Source organism: Triticum urartu, chromosome 2A (assembly GCF_056163025.1).
Source record: "Triticum urartu cultivar PI428250 chromosome 2A, HENAU_Tu73, whole genome shotgun sequence".
Taxonomy (NCBI): domain Eukaryota; kingdom Viridiplantae; phylum Streptophyta; class Magnoliopsida; order Poales; family Poaceae; genus Triticum; species Triticum urartu.
In genome coordinates, this window is record NC_141874.1 from 315,104,902 (window position 1) to 315,122,882 (window position 17,981).

A 17,981-nucleotide genomic window follows, 5' to 3' on the forward strand; every position below is an offset into this window, starting at 1 on the left:
GAGTCAATAATCTAGTTCACATCGTGATGTGATTTCACACCAATAGTTCACATCTTTATGTGACTAGTTCACATCTTCATGTGACTAATACCCAAAGGATTTACTAGAGTCAATAATCTAGTTCACATCGCTATGTGATTAACACCCAAAGAGTGATCATGTTTTACTTGTGAGAGAAGTTTAGTCTACGGGTCTGCAACATTCAGATCCGTATGTATTTTGCAAATTTCTATGTCTACAATACTCTACATGGAGCTACTCTAGCTAATTGCTCCCACTTTAAATATGTACCTAGATCGAGACTTAGAGTCATCTAGATAGGTGTGAAATGCTTGCATCGACGTCACTCTTTACGACGAACTCTTTTATCACCTCCATAGCCGAGAAATATTTCCATAACCCTCTAAGGATAATTTTGACCGATGTCTCGTGATCTACTCCTAGATCACTATTGTACTCCCTTGCCAAAATCATGCTAAGGTATACAATACGTCTGGTACACAGCATATCATACTTTATAGAACCTATGACTGAGGCATAGGGAATGACTTTCATTCTCTTTCTATTTTCTGCCGTGGTCGTGTTTTGAGTCTTACTCAACTTTACACCCTGCAATATAGGCAAGAACTCCTTCTTTGACTGTTCCATTCTGAACTACTTCAAAAATCTTGTCAAGGTATGTAATTATTAAAAAAATCTTATCAAGTGTCTTGATCTATCTCTATAGATCTTGATGCCCAATATGTAAGCAGCTTCACCGAGGCCTGTCTTTGAAAAACTCCTTTCAAAAACTCAGTTATGCTTTCCAGAAAATTCTACATCATTTCCGATCTACAATATGCCATTCACATATACTTATCAAAAAGGCTGTAGTGCTCCCACTCACTTTCTTGTAAATACAAGCTTCACCGCAAGTCTGTATAAAACCATATGCTTTGCTCACTTTATCAAAGCATATATTCCAACTCCGAGAAGGTTGCACCAGTCTATAGATGGATCGCTGGAGCTTGCACACTTTGTTAGCACCTTTAGGATTGTCAAAACCTTCTTGTTGCATCATATACAACTCTTCTGTAAGAAATCCACTAAGGAATGCAGTTTTGACATCCATTCGCTAGATTTCATAAAATGTGGCAATTGTTAAAATGATTTGGATAGGCTTAAGCATCGCTACGAGTGTGAAAATCTCATCGTAGTCAACATCATGAACTTGTTGAAAAAACCTTTTGCGACAATTTGAGCTTTGTATATAGTAATACTACTATCAGCGTCTGTCTTCCTCTTGAAGATCCATTTAATCTCAATGGCTTGCCGATCATTGGGAAAGTCAACCAAAGTCCACACTTTGTTCTCATACATGGATCCCATCTCAGATTTCATGGCCTCAAGCTATTTTGCGGAATCTGGGCTCATCATTGCTTCCTCATAGTTCGTAGGTTCGTCATGGTCTAGTAACATGACTTCCAAAAAGGATTACCATACCACTCTGGTGCGGACCATACTCTGGTTGACCTACGAGGTTCGGTAGTAACTTGATCTGAAGTTCCATGATCATCATCATTAGCTGCCTCACTAATTGGCATAGGAATCACTAGAACTGCTGAGATATAACTATTAGGTATGACCCGCCCAGGAGGGGCCGGGTTATACCAACGGTGGTTCATTGTCATGAAGCCCATGAAGGAATCGAAGATGGTGGTTCATGAGGATTCTTATGAGGTGCCCAAGGCCCAAAGGCGGCTTAAGGCCCATAGGTGTAAACCTCCATATATACATGACTTGTCTCGTAAGGCAAGTGTAACTAGTCACCAGGTCGGACACGTTTATGAGCTGGCCAGGACTCTGTAAGCTGCAGGGCGTCAACCTATTTATATAAAGGGACGACCCGACGGCGGTTTAGGGCAAGATACAACAAATTGAAAGCTAGGTCAAGCGTATTCACTCCCTGGTAATCGAGACATAAGCAATACCACCTCAACTGGATTAGGCCTTTACCTTCACCGCAAGGGGCCGAACTAGTATAAACTCCTTGTGTTCTTTGTCCCGTTTAACCCCTTTGAGCTAACCCTTTTGCGATGGCTCCTTGACTAAGTCCTTTTGCTAGGACATCTGCCGTGACAATTCCACGGTAGTTGGCGCCCACCATGGGCCAATGCACGGTGGTTTTGAGTTCTTAAAGAGGAACTTCGAATGGATCAAAGGGTATGCTATGGGCCGGATGACTAAGATTCGTCGCGGCAAGCTTTACATCGACAACGCAGGCTAGGGCCCCGAGGCCGGCTCAATCGAGTATGGGTACCCGGTCCCCTTCGGCGGAATCCACGTCTTCATCGGCAAGATCGGTGAACCGGGCCCTGAGCCGGACACCTGCACCGACATCATCGAGACAGCTCAGCGTGCACGGCCCGCCCGGGTTCAACCCACCGTGAAGCGCGCCTTCGTTGGATTCATCCATGGGGGAGAATTTGAGGAAGGATCCATGTCTGGCGGTCAGACGGCCATCTATTCTTATGATGATTCATCCATGGGCGAGACTACTTCATTGTATCAACTCCAGGACGGCAGGCTTGGGGGCTGTTCCGATGGCGACAATATTCTGGACCCCTACGAACCGCCGAACCGGGTCACGATTTTCATGGCCGGTATGCAGCCAGTGCAGAATTCTTCGACTGCACCGGCAATGGTTTCCGGGTCAGCAACGGCGACGGCGGCCGGGGCGGGAGGTCCTGCGCACCCGCTGGCTCATGTCTTATCCGACTTATTGGACACTTTGACAACATTATTGAAAGTAGAGGTTAACCCGGCAAATCAAACTCAGCATAATGTGGAAGTTGCAAAACTATGAGATGAGATAGCTCAAGCCAAGGAAGATCTGGCGGCCGAGGACGGAAGGATGACTGCAAAACAAGCCGCCTTGGATGCTCAGGCGCAATGAATCCAGGCTGATTCCTTCCGGCTCTCCTTGGATCAGAATGCTTCAAACGAAGTCCTGAGGAGAAGGCACCGGAGTCGTCTGCCTCCGGTTTATTAGGCAAGGAACCTCTTCAACACACCTGGTGCGGGGACCAGTGACCCGCCAGGGGTAAACCGGGCAGTAGCCGCGCTTGGGACTGGAGTGCCGGCTCAACCATGCACGACGGACCTGCCTCGTCAGAATAATATCCCACCACAACATGCGCCGACAACACCAGGTCATTATTCTAACCCTTTGGATAACATGATCGCTGCAGTGTCACGATTGGCGGCTCTCCCGGTTGAAGGCGAGTCTCCAACTGCGTTTGAAATGCAGAGGGCTAGAGAGCTTCTTCAGACAACATTGGTGCAGCAGGAGGCTTATTCTTACAGTCGTGAGAGGATTCATTCAACCCCTCACCCAAACCGGAGTTATAGCAGACACATGGACTCCCCGGTGGTGTCAAGTCAAACCGGCAATCCGACCCATGGGTGGCCGCATCCATGGGCACCTGACCCGAATGGGTAAGGTATGGGTCATCGTCTTCACCCATGGGTAACCCGATTAGTGATGGGCAGGGCATGGGTATAAGTTTGTACCGATGGGTTACCTGATTAAAATTATTAATTAAAGTACCTTTAAATTTCATATTCATATGTTCCATAAGATGCACATACATTAGATAGTTGTACAGAGCCCCAAACCTCATAAACAAACGACCTAGTCGAGCATGTATGTAATGTACAAGTCTTTAAAGGCCACAAGGCAAAAATGTAGGAAGCCCAACAATGCACAACTGTATTACTATTTATCTCTAGGCCTTTGGTTCTTTCACATTTCAAGAATGAAGTCCCAAAAATGTTCGGCCCATACAACACATGCATCGCTGGTTCAGGCACCTGGTAAAGTTTAGTACCACCTCGGCTGGCCATGGGAATAGACACGTCGTAGAGTCTATAAAAGGCAGCTGCTGGCCGCTTGTTTATCTATAAGTTGCCAGCACAGAAACTTGTGGGTTTCAGAAGGATTTGTTCCTCAAGAAGGGCAGTCATCTGTGTCATGTGACAGTAAAAATAAATATTTATTTCAAAACTGATGGGCGCCCTAATGGGTCAGGTTGCCCGATGGATTCGAGCATGGGTCTGACTCAAGACCCATGGGTAGGGTCGTGGGTCTGCTCCTTTGCCCATTTGCTATTCGGGAATGGGTTTCATAGAGCTCTACCCGGTCAAACCCGACCTAACTACCGGCTTGAGTGTTAAGTAGTGAGCAGCATCGTAACCCGCCCCATGGACATGACCCGCCCCGTAATACTCAGGCCCTGATGGATTAGGATAGAGCACGTCGGGAGGCTCAGCTGGTGGCTCAGTACGCGGCTCATCAACCATCTCCTGTTTATCCGACCGCTTCGGTGGAGGCAGGCGTGACCTCTAGAAGCACGGGTGTGTCATGTTTAGTGCCGGCTCTACGTAATGAGCATCTGCCAAGGATTTCAAAGGACTTCGTAAGGTGGCCAACTACACAGCCGACTTACCCCCTGAGGCGTGGATTGAGAGTTACGAGATGGCCATGGAGCTGCTGGAGGTGAGCGATGCTGCGTGTGCCAAATACTTCACCATGATGCTGGATGGGACAGTTCGTACTTGGTTAAAAGGGCTGGCTGCCAACTCCATCGGGTCATGGGCCGAGTTAAAAGCCTGATTTATCCAGAATTTTAAGGATACGCGCAAGCAGCCCATGTCGATTGTGGATTTGGATGCCTGCACCCAAGAAGAAGGCGAGTCAACAACCCATTGGGTGCGTCGGGTCAAAGTCATCTTGCACTCATCGGATAACATCAATGCCGGCTCAGCAGTCCTCATGTTAGAGAAGAATTACCGTTTTTGCCTCTTAAACAGAAGGTAGGGCAGCTCAAGCGCCACTGCAATGATATGGGGGGGCTGATGGCGGCTCTAATTAAATATGCCAACTCTGATAGTACCAAGGACCCCGAGTCTGATGATGAAAAGCCAGGAAAGGGAAAGAAGAGTGGCTACACCAAGGTTCAGCATCATAACCCGGCAAGCCAGGGGGCAATGGTAAGCGCAAGGCCGATAATAATTCAGATTTTGTGGCTAATACCAATATGGAGAATAATGGTCAGCGTCGTAAGGGGAAGCCGCCTCCTTGGGTAGGAGGGTCAGGTCTCAATCTTGAGCAGATGATGAATCAGCCCTGCCCAAAGCATGGTTCACAGGAAAGATCGTCCAGTCACCTTTGAAAGGACTGCTACATTATGAAGGAGTTCAAAAATTCTGATTTATTCTAGAACAATCATGGGCCGGGCGGCGGCTCAGGTTTCGATGGTGCAGGTTCTCATGGCCCGGATTATGGTGGTGGCGGCTCTAATGCCGGTTTCCAGGGTCACCCAAGCAATCAAGGCAATAAGGGTGGTTATCATCAACAATCCGGTCAGGGGAATCAACAACAGCAATCTGGGTATCAGAGTAACCCGAAGCAGTTGAATAGTGGGCAGTACCACGTCTTCACCACAAGTTTATGCAAGTGGGATCAGAAGCTCCATAAAAGGGCTGTGAACGTTGTTGAGCCAACAGTTCCTCGTTACTTGCGCTGGTCTGAGTAGCCCATCGTGTGGAGTCGTGAGGATCACCGGCCCCGGGTTGATAATCCAGGTCACTTGGCTTTGGTGGTGGCGCCTCAGGTTGGAGGATATAAATTCACTAAGTTACTCATGGACAGAGGTAGCAGTATCAATATCCTTTATTATGAAACTTTCCGTCGCACGGGATTGACTGATAAAAATCTTAAACCGTCGAACACTGTCTTTCACGGTGTGGTGCCTCGTAAGTCGGAAACACCCAGTTGGTAAGATATCCCTAGAGGTTGCTTTTGGAGATGATTATGATTCCAGATGTGAGACATTGACCTTTGAAGTGGTTAAGATCAAGAGCCCTTATCATGCTCTTTTTGGGCGGGCGGCTTATGCTAAGTTTATGGCAAGGCCTTGTTATGTTTACTTGCAGCTGAAGATGTCGGGTCACAAGGGCACTATAACAGTACATGGGAGTCGCAAGATAGGCTTGGAGTGTGAAGAAGGTGACGCTACTTACGCTGAGTCTGTCTGTGCAACAGAGGAGTTGAAGTTTTATAAAGACAATGTTGAACCGGCAGATATGACCTCTTTGAAAAAGCCAACTACGAAGCATGATCCGGTCTTGAAGTTTAAGTCGGCAGATGACACCAAGCTGGTTGATTTCGTTCCTGGCAATTCAACCAAGCAGTTTAGCATCAGTGCTAATTTGTATCCGAAATAGGAAGGCGTGCTCATCGAGTTCATCTGTGAGAACCAAGAAATCTTTGCATGGAAACCTTCTAACAGCTAGGTGTACCAAGGAACTCGCTGAGCACACTCTTAATATTGATTCGAAGTTTATGCCGGTCAAACAATTTCTTCGTCATTTTAATGAAGAGAGCCGTAAGGCCATTGGTGAAGAAGTGGCCCGGCTCTTGGCAGCCGGGTTCATTGTTGAAGTTTTTCATCCTGAGTGGTTGACTAACCCGGTGCTGGTGCTTAAGAAGAACGACACTTGGCATATGTCTGTGGATTACACGGACTTAAATAAGGCTTGTCCGGCTGATCCTTTTGCTCTCCCTCTTATTGATCAAATTATTGACGCTACGGCGGGTTGTGAGCTTTTGAGCTTTTTGGATGCTTACTCTGGTTATCATCAGATCAAGATGGCAGTTAAGGACTAGGAGAAGACAGCTTTCATCACTCCGTTTGGAGCCTTCTGCTAAGTGTCTATGCCTTTTGGGCTCAAGAGCGCCCAGGCGACTTACCAACGGTGTGTGCAAAATTGTCTTCATAGTCAAATTGGGTGCAATGTTCATGCTTATGTGGACGATATTGTCTTAAAATCCAGGAAGAAGGAGACCCTGATTGATGATTTAAAGGATACCTTTGATAATCTCCAGGTTTATAAGATGATGCTTAACCCGGCCAAGTGTGTTTTTGGTGTACTAGCTGGTACGCTTTTGGGTTTACTGGTTTCCGACAGAGGCATTGAAGCTAACCCAGAGAAGATCAAGGCCATTACTTCCTTGGCTAAGTCGGCATGTGTCAATGATGTTCAACATCTGGCAGGTCGTATTGCGGCCTTAAGCCGGTTGGGAGAGAAGGCTTTACCACTGTACCAGATGATGAAGAAAACAGATCACTTTGTTTGGAGTGATGCTACTAATCAAGCATTTGAGGACTTAAAGAAACAGTTGGTTGAGCCGCCCGTTCTTGCTGCTCCTATTGATAAGGAGCCTTTGCTGTTATATGCGGCTGCCAATAGTCGAGCTGTTAGTGTTGCCATTATGGTGGAAAGGAAGAAACATGCAAAGAATATCCGGTTCAACGGCTGGTTTACTATATCAATGAGGTCCTTATTGAGTCCAAATAGAGGTATCCACATTGGAAGAAGCTTCTGTATGGAGTTTTTATGGCTAGCCGAAAGCTTAAGTAATATTTTCTGGGTCATCCTATCACTATGGTTAGTTCTGCCCCTGTAGGGGATATCATTCAATACGGGGAAGCCACAGGGCGGGTAGTCAAGTGGGACATTGAGCTTGGACCTCATGGTTTAAAGTATGTCCCCCGTACATCCATCAAGTCTCAAGCACTTGTGGATTTTATCAATGATTGGATAGAATTGCAGATGCCTGAGGAGAAGCCGGATAACACATATTGGACTATTCACTTTGATGGGTCCAGGCAGTTGGAAGGCTCAGGGGCTAGATTTGTATTAACTTCCCCACGAGGTGATAAATTCTCTTATGTTCTCCGGCTGATGTTCCCTTGTACTAACAATGCAGCTGAGTATGAGGCCTTGCTCCATGGTCTTCGGATGGCTAAGGAGATGAGCTTAATCCAGGTGAGGTGTTTTGGTGACCCATATCTGGTGGCTCAGCAAGTTTCTGGCACTTGGGATTCTAAGGATCCACTCATGGCGGCTTATCGCGAGAGGTTGATGCTATTGCCGGTCACTTCAAGGGTTATCAAGTTCAACATGTTGCTCGCAGGAAAAATGTGGCGGCCGATGCTTTAAGCCGGTTAGGGTCTCAGCGTAAGCCGATGCCACCTAACACTTTCCTGGATATTCTACATAACTCTTCTATCAAATTGCCTACAAAGGAGGATCTTGATATTCCTGACCCGGAGGCACAACTGGTGGCGAATCTTCATGCTATTCCTGATTGGACAGATCCCTATTTGGCTTATATGACCTAGGGCGAGTTACCTGAGGATGAAACTTTGGCCAGACAGATAACCCGGCGGTCTAAGTCAATGACTATTGTTAATGGGGAATTGCATCATCGTAGTGTCACATTGGCGTTTCAACATTGTATTTATCCTGAAGACGGCTGTGAGATTCTACGAGAGATTCATGAAGGGGATTGTGGTCATCATGCCAGGTTTAAATCCCTTTTAGCCAAGGCATTTCTTCATGGGTTTTATTGGCTGATGGCGCACACTGATGCGGAGGATCTAGTCTGTAGATGTGATGGTTGTCAGAAGTTCTCACGGCACGCTCATGTGCCAGCTCAAGAATTGAGGATGATTCCAATTACTTGGCCATTTGCAGTCTGGGGGCTTGATATGGTTGGGCCTTTCAGAAGGTCGAAGGACAAAAAGATGCACCTCCTCGTGGCAGTTGATAAGTTTACAAAGTGGGTTGAAGCAGAGCCGGTTAGTAAATGTGATGCGGCAACGATGGTTCAATTCATGAAAAAGGTGATTTTTCATTTTGGTTTTCCCCACAATATCATAACTGATAATGGTACTAATCTATCCAAGGGTGCCATGGAGGAATTTTATCAACATGAGCATATCCGGCTTGATGTATCATCAGTGTCTCACCCCCACTCTAATGGTCGAGCAGAGAGAGAGCTAATCAAGAAATCCTGAGAGATATCAAGCACCGGCTTATGGTTCCTTTATAGAGGACGCCAGGGTTTTGGGTGGAGGAGTTACCCCCAGTATTATGGACTATAAATACTAACCCCAACAGATCTATGGGTTACATGCATTTCTTCATGGTTTTCGGAGCAGAGGCGGTTCTCGCTAGTGATATCCATCATGACTCGCCCCGTTTGGCCGCTTATGTTGAAGCTAACAATGAAAAAGCATGCCAGGGTGCACTTGACCTGTTAGATGAGGAGCGTGACATCACGACGGCTCGTTCAGTGATTTACCAGCAAGATCTGCGCCGTTATCATAGTCGCCAGGTTAAAAACAGAACTTTTTAAGAAGGTGACCTAGTGCTCTGGCTTATTCAGGATCAGACCGATATGCATAAATTATCCCCACCTTGGGAAGGGCCTTTTGTGGTCAGCAGGAATTTGAATAATGGATCATACTACCTTATCGATATTCGAGACCACAAGGACTCACGCAGGTCGGTGGAGGAGACCCGTCGGCCGTGGAATATTGCTCATCTTCGGCCTTACTACACTTCAGCCACCGGCTCTTACAATGTACATATCTTGACAATGTATATATTATGATGATTATAATAAAGCCGACATCCCTGATAATGCAGGGCCTCTGTCGTTTCGTTTCCAAGAGTAACGAGTCTTTTCATTCTAAATGGTCACTTGGGGGCTTCCTGCTCATTGAGCATAGCTGTGAATATCCCTCTTGATCAGCTCAATGCCACACCTCTAAATGGTCACTTGGGGGCTTCCTGCTCATCGAGCACAGCTGTGAATATCCCTCTTGATCGGCGCAACGCCACAAAGCACTTGGGGCTTCCTGTTCAAACATAGGTGTATTCACCAAAGAAAACATAACGTTACTACCCTTGTGAGATGGGTTGGAACACTAGGTATATTCAGCAAAACATTCCGGGTTCTCCTGCTTTGTAGATGCCACTCCGCCCGCGTAATCCCAGAATGACAAGCCGAACTCTTGACAAGTCAATCTTACATAGACCCTGAACTTGTCAACTCTTGACAAGTCAATCTTACATAGATCCTGAACTTGTCAAGGGTAAAATAGCGGTCATGTGAGGCCGGATTCACAAAGTGTAAAAGGTTAACTCAGTGGCTTGGTGGCCCATGAAAGCCTCGGAGCTTTAGTCTTGGCGGCCTATGAAAGCCTTGTTTTCTTGCTTTGATTTGTTTTTTTGAACATTTTTGGGTTCATCTTATCATATTGACATATGATTTTAAATGATTTAGGCTATATAGCCTCGATTCTTATAGCTCATATTTGAGTATACCCGTGGTTTCTGATATCCCGGCCTGGCTTTGGACAATAAGTCCCCATTATATGATGATATTAAATACTTGGAAGTATTGTCTTCTAAGTTTTGGGTTATCACCCTTACTGCTTTGGTATGGTAAGCCGACAGTTTAATCACATATCACAGGTATGATATTTTTTATTATATCTAATTATGATTGAATCGACCCTGCTTATGCACTGTTTTAGTCACCAGTGGTTTTATATGGGTATTATGACCAGTCCTGCGGTAAACTGCTAGGGCGCTTGTGATTTACTTGTGTGCAGGGTAATGATTAATCTCATTGGCATAAATTGACGATGTCATAAGCATAAAAGTGTACCTTTCAAATGGCGGGTCAAATAGTGTTGCACAAAGCAAAAACATGCATGATGGCACGACAGATCAAAGTTTCACTAGCCTATTACATGACCTAGTGAGCCAAAAAGATCAAGTGTTTTCAGAAGTTCAAATATTTGAACCGCCCAATGGATCAGTCTTCTTGGTCTTGATGACTTGAAGCTTCTGGATCATCCTTTTCCTGTTCTTCGTCCTCCTCCGACGTCTGGAAGTTTGGTGATGACCAGTCAATGCCACGTAAGGCATGGAATCCAGCTTCATCATCTATAAGATCGGACGGGTCAACTTCAGGGGCAAAAGTATGCTTACGGATTGGGGGAATCAGATCCATCACTTTATAAGCCTGCGTGGGCTTCTTCTGAGCTTCTACATCATAAGCCGGCTGATATTCTAATAGATTTGTCTCATCAGCAATCAGAGTCGCCACATGACGTATTTCCTTCATGCAGGCAACGAAGTCCTTCTGATCAAAAGAAGTGCCATCTTCTTTCAAACTTGGATGGCCAGTAGCTACCTCAACCAGGTCTAGCTCTGGTACCCATGCCTTAGCACGGCTCAAGGCCGTCACAGCGCTGGTATTGCACATGACCGTTTTATCTCTTGAATCCTCGCAAGAAGAATTGATTTTTTTTCAAGACATCGCTCAGCAGATTGGGTCCTTGAGTTGTTGGAGAAATCGTGGCTAGTGTGCGCTGACCTCCGGTATATAGCTGTTCAATAAGCATATATACAACTTTAAGCTTCACGAGCGTATCTTGACTAAGGTTGCTGCTCCTCGGACCTGTGTAAATAATTGTGGAAATGATCAGTGGTGGTTTATGATATAGAAAGAAGAGATACAATTTTGATACTGGCGAGGCGGCTCACCAACGATAGCAGAAACCATTTGGGATACACGGTGTTTTAAACCGGTAAGCTCAATGGTCACATTCTGAAGATCAACTTCTGCTTTTTCGGCCCGCTGCATTAGAGCAGTTTTCTCCTCGGCCCAGGCAGTTCTTTCGGCATCAAAACTGGTCTTCAGCTTTTCTGTCTCCTCCAGACGAAATTTGAACTTTGAGTCGGCTTTCCGGGTCTCAGATTCTTGAACCTCTAGCTGAGTTTTCATATCCGCCAATTCTAGTTGAAGTTGAGCAGTGTCGTTCTGTATAAAGCACAGGTTTACAATCACATTATTATCCGGGTTACAGGCATATAAGTCCCAAGCCTTTTGCAAGCAACAACACTTGGCACTTGGGGGCTAATGCCTACCGAAAAATTCTTCATACAACGACTTATATGACTAAGTCCCAAGCACTTTGCAAGCAACAGTACTTGGCACTTGGGGGCTAATGCATATTTTCTCATATTTCATTACTACTTTATGACGACCCGACAATGCCGCAAACAACCATTGCTGGCTCATGGGGGCTACATGAGTAAGTTCTGATCTTTAAATAATAATAAGTACCAGTTCATTCATGCTGATTAAACCGGCCCTTGGGGGCCACGGATGCAATGTTAATCATTCAAAATCCGGTTTAACTCTTATGGTGAAAGCCAACCTGGCAAGGATTCTACCAAAGATGTTTTTTTGTACTCATGGCTACTCTAAGTCTACAACATATTCAATCATATCATACGCATTAGACTTGGGGGCTGACAGAATATAAATACTGTATTAAGCTGGAGTTCATACCTCATATTTCTGGTGCATCTGTCTCACCATATTAATCTCAAGATCGTGGCTGGTATGGACTTGATTGAGATAACCAGAGAGTACTTCACTGGCTCCTAGTTGAGAGTAGTCAGCAATATCAAATCTCACTTTTTGCCTTTCGAGATACTCCTCCTTGGCAGAGTGCTTGACCAAGACAGTGGGTTGTCCCGGTTCTTTAAAGCTACTCCTAATGATCACAACATCATCAGTGGATGTTCCTGACGGTTTAATGGGGCTTGACGATTCAGTGCCCAAAGGATTGACATTTGTAGGGTCACCGGAAAGATCAGGGATTTCTGGTGGAGCGTGATGGATGGGCTCTTGTGGTTGTGGTATGGGGGTGTTAGAGGCTGGAGTTTGCTGCTCGGGCTCATGGGCTTGGGATCTTCAGCTGGTTTGGTCACGTTTGCTTTTTTGCTAGGCTTTGCTTGTCCACTACACGGGTTATGAGAGATTAGTACAAGTATAAGAGTATAAGGAGAAAGAATAAAAGTGATGTTACCTAGGGGCAGTCTTGAAAGCCGGCAGCTGGGTGTGAGATGAGTCGCCGGAGGAAGAGCGAGAAGCCTCCTGATAGTGTGAATCCGAAGGATTAAGTGGCTGGCGAATGAGACCCGCTAGTAGGTAAAAAGAGTTTAAAGTTTGGAAAGACCTCGTTTTGACGTTTCCGTGGAGCTGGAGTATTTGGTCAGCCGGACGATAATTCTTCACCTCTGCTGGTCCGAGTTTGTCGCCGACTCTCGTGCTGCTGTTGCTTCAATAGAAAGTGAGGATCCAAATGAGGTATGGGGTGTGAAAAGCTTACTTTCCGAGTTACCCGTCAAATTTTCTGTCTTGGCAAAGGCTCTGAGTCAAACGAAATGGTAGTTACCTCTTCTTAGACTACTTGACTGGTCCCCGTGTCATCCTGATGATAATCAGTGTCAATAGGACAGTTGAAAAAGGAGCCAAGGGAATCAAGGGCTACCTGCGACTCAGAACTGTCGTCCAGACCAAGCATCTCGGAAGCAGTTAACTTCTTCTTGCTTTTCTTGACAGTTTTCTTGGCAGCTTTCTTGGCAGCCCTAGCCTTTTTGGTAGTTTCATGGTCTGATTCTTGCTTTTCTTGTTTTTTCCAAAAGTCAGATTCAGCCTGTGACAGTCATCAAAGTTGAGTTAATACAATATTTGAATGATGAGGTGAAAGTAAGTAATTTAGAGACTCACATCCGGTGGCGGGTTAAGTTTGCAGAAAGGGTTTAGACCCACTTTGCTGCAGTCTTCTGGATCTTCATTCAGAAGGGTCTTTGTCATTTCATTGATGGCATCATCAGTTAAACACACGGAGCTGTGGCGCAGTGGATCCTTTATACCACCCGTGTAAGTACACATTAAACTGGGCCAGCGACTCAAGGGTATGATCCGCCATGAAACCCAGCACCAAACCAAGTCAATGCCAGTTAACCCATTTCCCAGCAGAGCCTTGACCTTTCCAATGGTAAGGGCAAGCTTTGCACGTTCAGCAGCGGTAAATTTTTCGGGAAGACATTGCTTTGGGTCAAGACGCTGGACACGATAACCCAACAGTGGATTCTCATCAGTCGGAGAGGTATCTTTGCAGTAAAACCATGTCTGGTTCCAATCTTTGGGGTGACTTGGCAAGCAAGCATAGGGGAAGATAGCACCTCTTCTTCATTGAATTGAGATTCCACCAAGTTCCAAGATTGGTCCGTTCGTAAACTCGTTTTGGCGGTTCAAATAAAAATATTCCCTAAAGAGTTCGACACTGGGTCCCTCTTGAAGGTATACTTCGCAGAATACTTGAAAATTGCATATGTTTGACACGGAATTGGGTCCGTTGTCTTGAGGATGGAGTTGAAAGAAGTGCAGAACATCTCAGAATTTTTTTGATCCGGGTGGTGAGAACCCCCGATTCATGTGATCAGTAAAAACGAGGACTTCATCATCCTTTGGGTGAGGTATTTCTTCGCTTGGTTTGGGGGCGCGCCAATGCATGATATCTTCTGCTAGTAAATAGTCGATGTTGACAAAGTCTTTGAGCACGTTCTCAGTAACAATTGAGGGAACCCAATTACATGACGTGACTGTCTTCGGCGGCATTGTGAAGGAAGACGCCTAAAAGAAAGAAAATTTTGCCAGTTTAAGTTGATTCATTAAAGCCATAAGTAAATGCTACAATATGTATTCAGATTGGCGGCTTAAGTGGGGCCTAATGATATATGGACAAACCGGTGGTGTAAGCCACCATGATAGCAATGATATTCAAGACCTGTCAAGAGTGAATTCTACTAAGTATTGAAGCAAACAAGTTTCACAGATTGGTGCTAGGATTTCGGATCTAGGACACTTCGGATAATGGAAAATATTTTTGACCTAAATTATAGTGCTCGAGCAGTTCATACATTCAAATGGGATTTTCTTACGCGAAGGAGATGATCTAGTAACAGAAACAAGTATCACGGCTGCTGCCGTGCAGGAGAAGTGCTAAGTATGGATCAAAGTTACTAGCTGCAGCGAAGAACAAGGATGAACTCTGAAGAACTTCGAGAAACCCTAATGGAAGATCTATAGATGAGAAAGGGGAGGCACTTACGGGATCCACTAAACAATGGAGAGATGCCGCGGCTGCTCTGGTCTAGTTCAGGTTGATGCAGCGGCCGGAGTCGAGGAAGCTGACGAGTTCGGCGATGGCGGTGCTGAGGCGTGCAGGTGTGTCGCGAAGATGCGAGTAAGAAGAAAGGGACGAAGAGGCCAGGGGAGAGGAAACAAAGGGACCCCTGGCCCTATTTATAAGGATGGAAGGATAACTGACATGTGCGGGAATCAAGGAGACCAAAAAATGGATATGTGACGATGCAAACGCCTCGATTTTCGGGATGGTTATTATGGATAAGGATCCGTTAAGATATGTTGGGTATCGTGCAAAATTAATAACAGATGATGTCATGGGGGGTTTCCGTAATTCTAGGAGATGATGTCATGGCGGGTTATAATATCTTGCATAAGCAGGTGAAGAAGGATTTTTTTCTATGTGTTGAACATTGACATGAACAAGTTCAAATCAGCCTGGGGCCTAATGTTGGGTATATAACTATTAGGTATGACTCTCCCAGGAGGGGCCGGTTTATACCAACGGCGGTTCATTGTCGTGAAGCCCATGAAGGAATCGAAGATGGCGGTTCATGAGGATGACTTATGAGGAGCCCAAGGCCCAAAGGCAGCTTAAGGCCCGTAGGTGTAAACCGCCATATATACATGACTTGTAATGTAAGGCAAGTGTAACTAGTCACCAGGCCAGACACGTTTATGAGCCGGCCGAAACTCTGTAAGCCGCAGGGCGTCAACCTGTGTATATAAAGGGACGACCCGGCGTCGGTTTAGGGAAAGAGACAACAAATCGAAAGCTAGGTCAAGCGTATTCGCTCCCTAGTAATTGAGACATAAGCAATACCACCTCAACTGGATTAGGCCTTTACCTTCACCGCAAGGGGACGAACCAGTATAAACTCCTTGTGTTCTTTGTCCCGTTTATACCCTTTAAGCTAACCCTGTTGCAATGGCTCCACGACTAAGTCCTTCTGCTTGGACATCTGCCGTGACAATTCCATGACAAGAACTGATTTTTGTGATGAACTACTTTCCAATACGGGAGAAGGTACAATCACCTCATCAAGTTCTAAATTCCTCCCACTCACTTCTTTCGAGAGAAACTTCTTATATATAAAGGATCCATTCTTAGCAACGAATATCTTGCCTTCAGATCTATGATACAAGGTGTACCCACAGTTTCTTTTGGGTATTCTATGAAGAGGCACTTCTCCGATTTGGGTTTGAGCTTATCAGGTTGAAAATTTTTCATATAAGCATCGCAACCCCAAACTTTATGAAACGACAGCTTAGGTTTCTTGCTAAACCACAGTTCATACGGTGTCCTCTCAATGGATTTTTAGACGGTGCCCTACTTAACATGAATGCATATGTCTCTAATGCATAACCCCAAAACAATAGTGGTAAATCGGTAAGAGACATTATAGATCGCACCATATCTAATAAAGTACGACTATGACGTTCAGACACACCATTATGTTGTGGTGTTCCAGGTGGCATGAGTTGCGAAACTATTCGACATTGTTTCAACTGAAGGCCAAACTCGTAACTCAAATATTTCACCTCTACGATCAGATCATAGAAACTTTATTTTCTTGTTACGATGATTCTCTACTTCACTTTGAAATTCTTTGAACTTTTCAAACGTTTCAGACTTGTGTTTCATTAAGTAGATATACTCATATCTGCTCAAATCATCTGTGAAAGTCAGAAAATAATGATACCCACCGCGAGCCTCAACACTCATTGGACCGCACACATCATTATGTATTATTTCTAACAAGTCTGTTGCTCACTCCATTGTTCCGGAGAATGGAGTCTTAGTCATCTTGCCCATGAGGCATGGTTCGCAAGCATCAAGTGATTCATAATCAAGTGATTCCAGAAGCCCATTAGTACGGAGTTTCTTCATGCGCTTCACACCAATATGACCTAAATGGCAGTGCCACAAATAAGTTGCACTATCATTATTAACTTTGCATCTTTTCGCATCAATATTATGTGTATCACTAAACCATTTACATTGGATGTAAAACCATAGAAGGTTTTATTCATGTAAACAGAACAACAATTATTCCTTGATTTAAATGAATAACTGTATCGCAATAAACATGATCCAATCATATTTATGCTCAACGCAAACACCAATAACATTTATTTAGTTCCAATACTAATCCCGAAGGAAAAACGGAGTGTGAAATGGTGATCTTATCAACCTTGGAATCACTTCCAACACACATCATCACCTCACCCTTAACTAGTCTCTGTTTATTTTGCAGCTCTCGTTTCGAGTTACTACTCTTAGCAAATAAACCAGTATCAAATACTGAGGGGTTGCTATAAACACTAGTACACGGCAATAACATGTACACCAAATATACTTTTGTTCACTTTGCCATATTTCTTATCCGCCAAGTATCTAGGGTAGTTCCACTTCTAGTGACCATTTCCTTTGCAGTAGAAGCACTCAGTTCCAGGCTTGGGGTCTAGCTTTGGGCTTCTTCATGGGATCAGCAACTTGCTTGTTATTCTTCTTTGAAGTTCCTATTTCTATCACTTTGCCCTTTTCTTCAAACTAGTGGTCTTGTTAACCATCAACACTTGATGCTATTTCTTAATTTCTACCTTCGCCAATTTCAGCATCGCGAAGAGCTTGGGAATTACTTTCATCATCCCTTGCATATTATAGTTCATCACTAAGTTCTAGTAACTTGGTGATAGTGACTAGAGAACTTTGTCAATTACTGTCTTATCTGGAAGATTAACTCCCACTTGATTCAAGAAATTGTAGTACCCAGACAATTTGAGCACATGCTCACTGGTTGAGCTATTCTCCTCCATCTTGTAGGCAAATTACTGTCAGAGGTCTCATACCTCTCGACACGAGCATGAGTATGAAATACCAATTTTAACTCTTAGAACATCTTATATGCTCTGTGGCATTCAAAACGTTTTTGAAGTCCCGGTTCTAAGCAATAAAGCATGGTGCACTAAAATATTTAAGTAGTCATCATACCGAGCTTTGTCAAACGTTCATAACGTGTGCATCTGCTCCTACAATAGGTCTGTCACCTTGCGGTACATCAAGGAC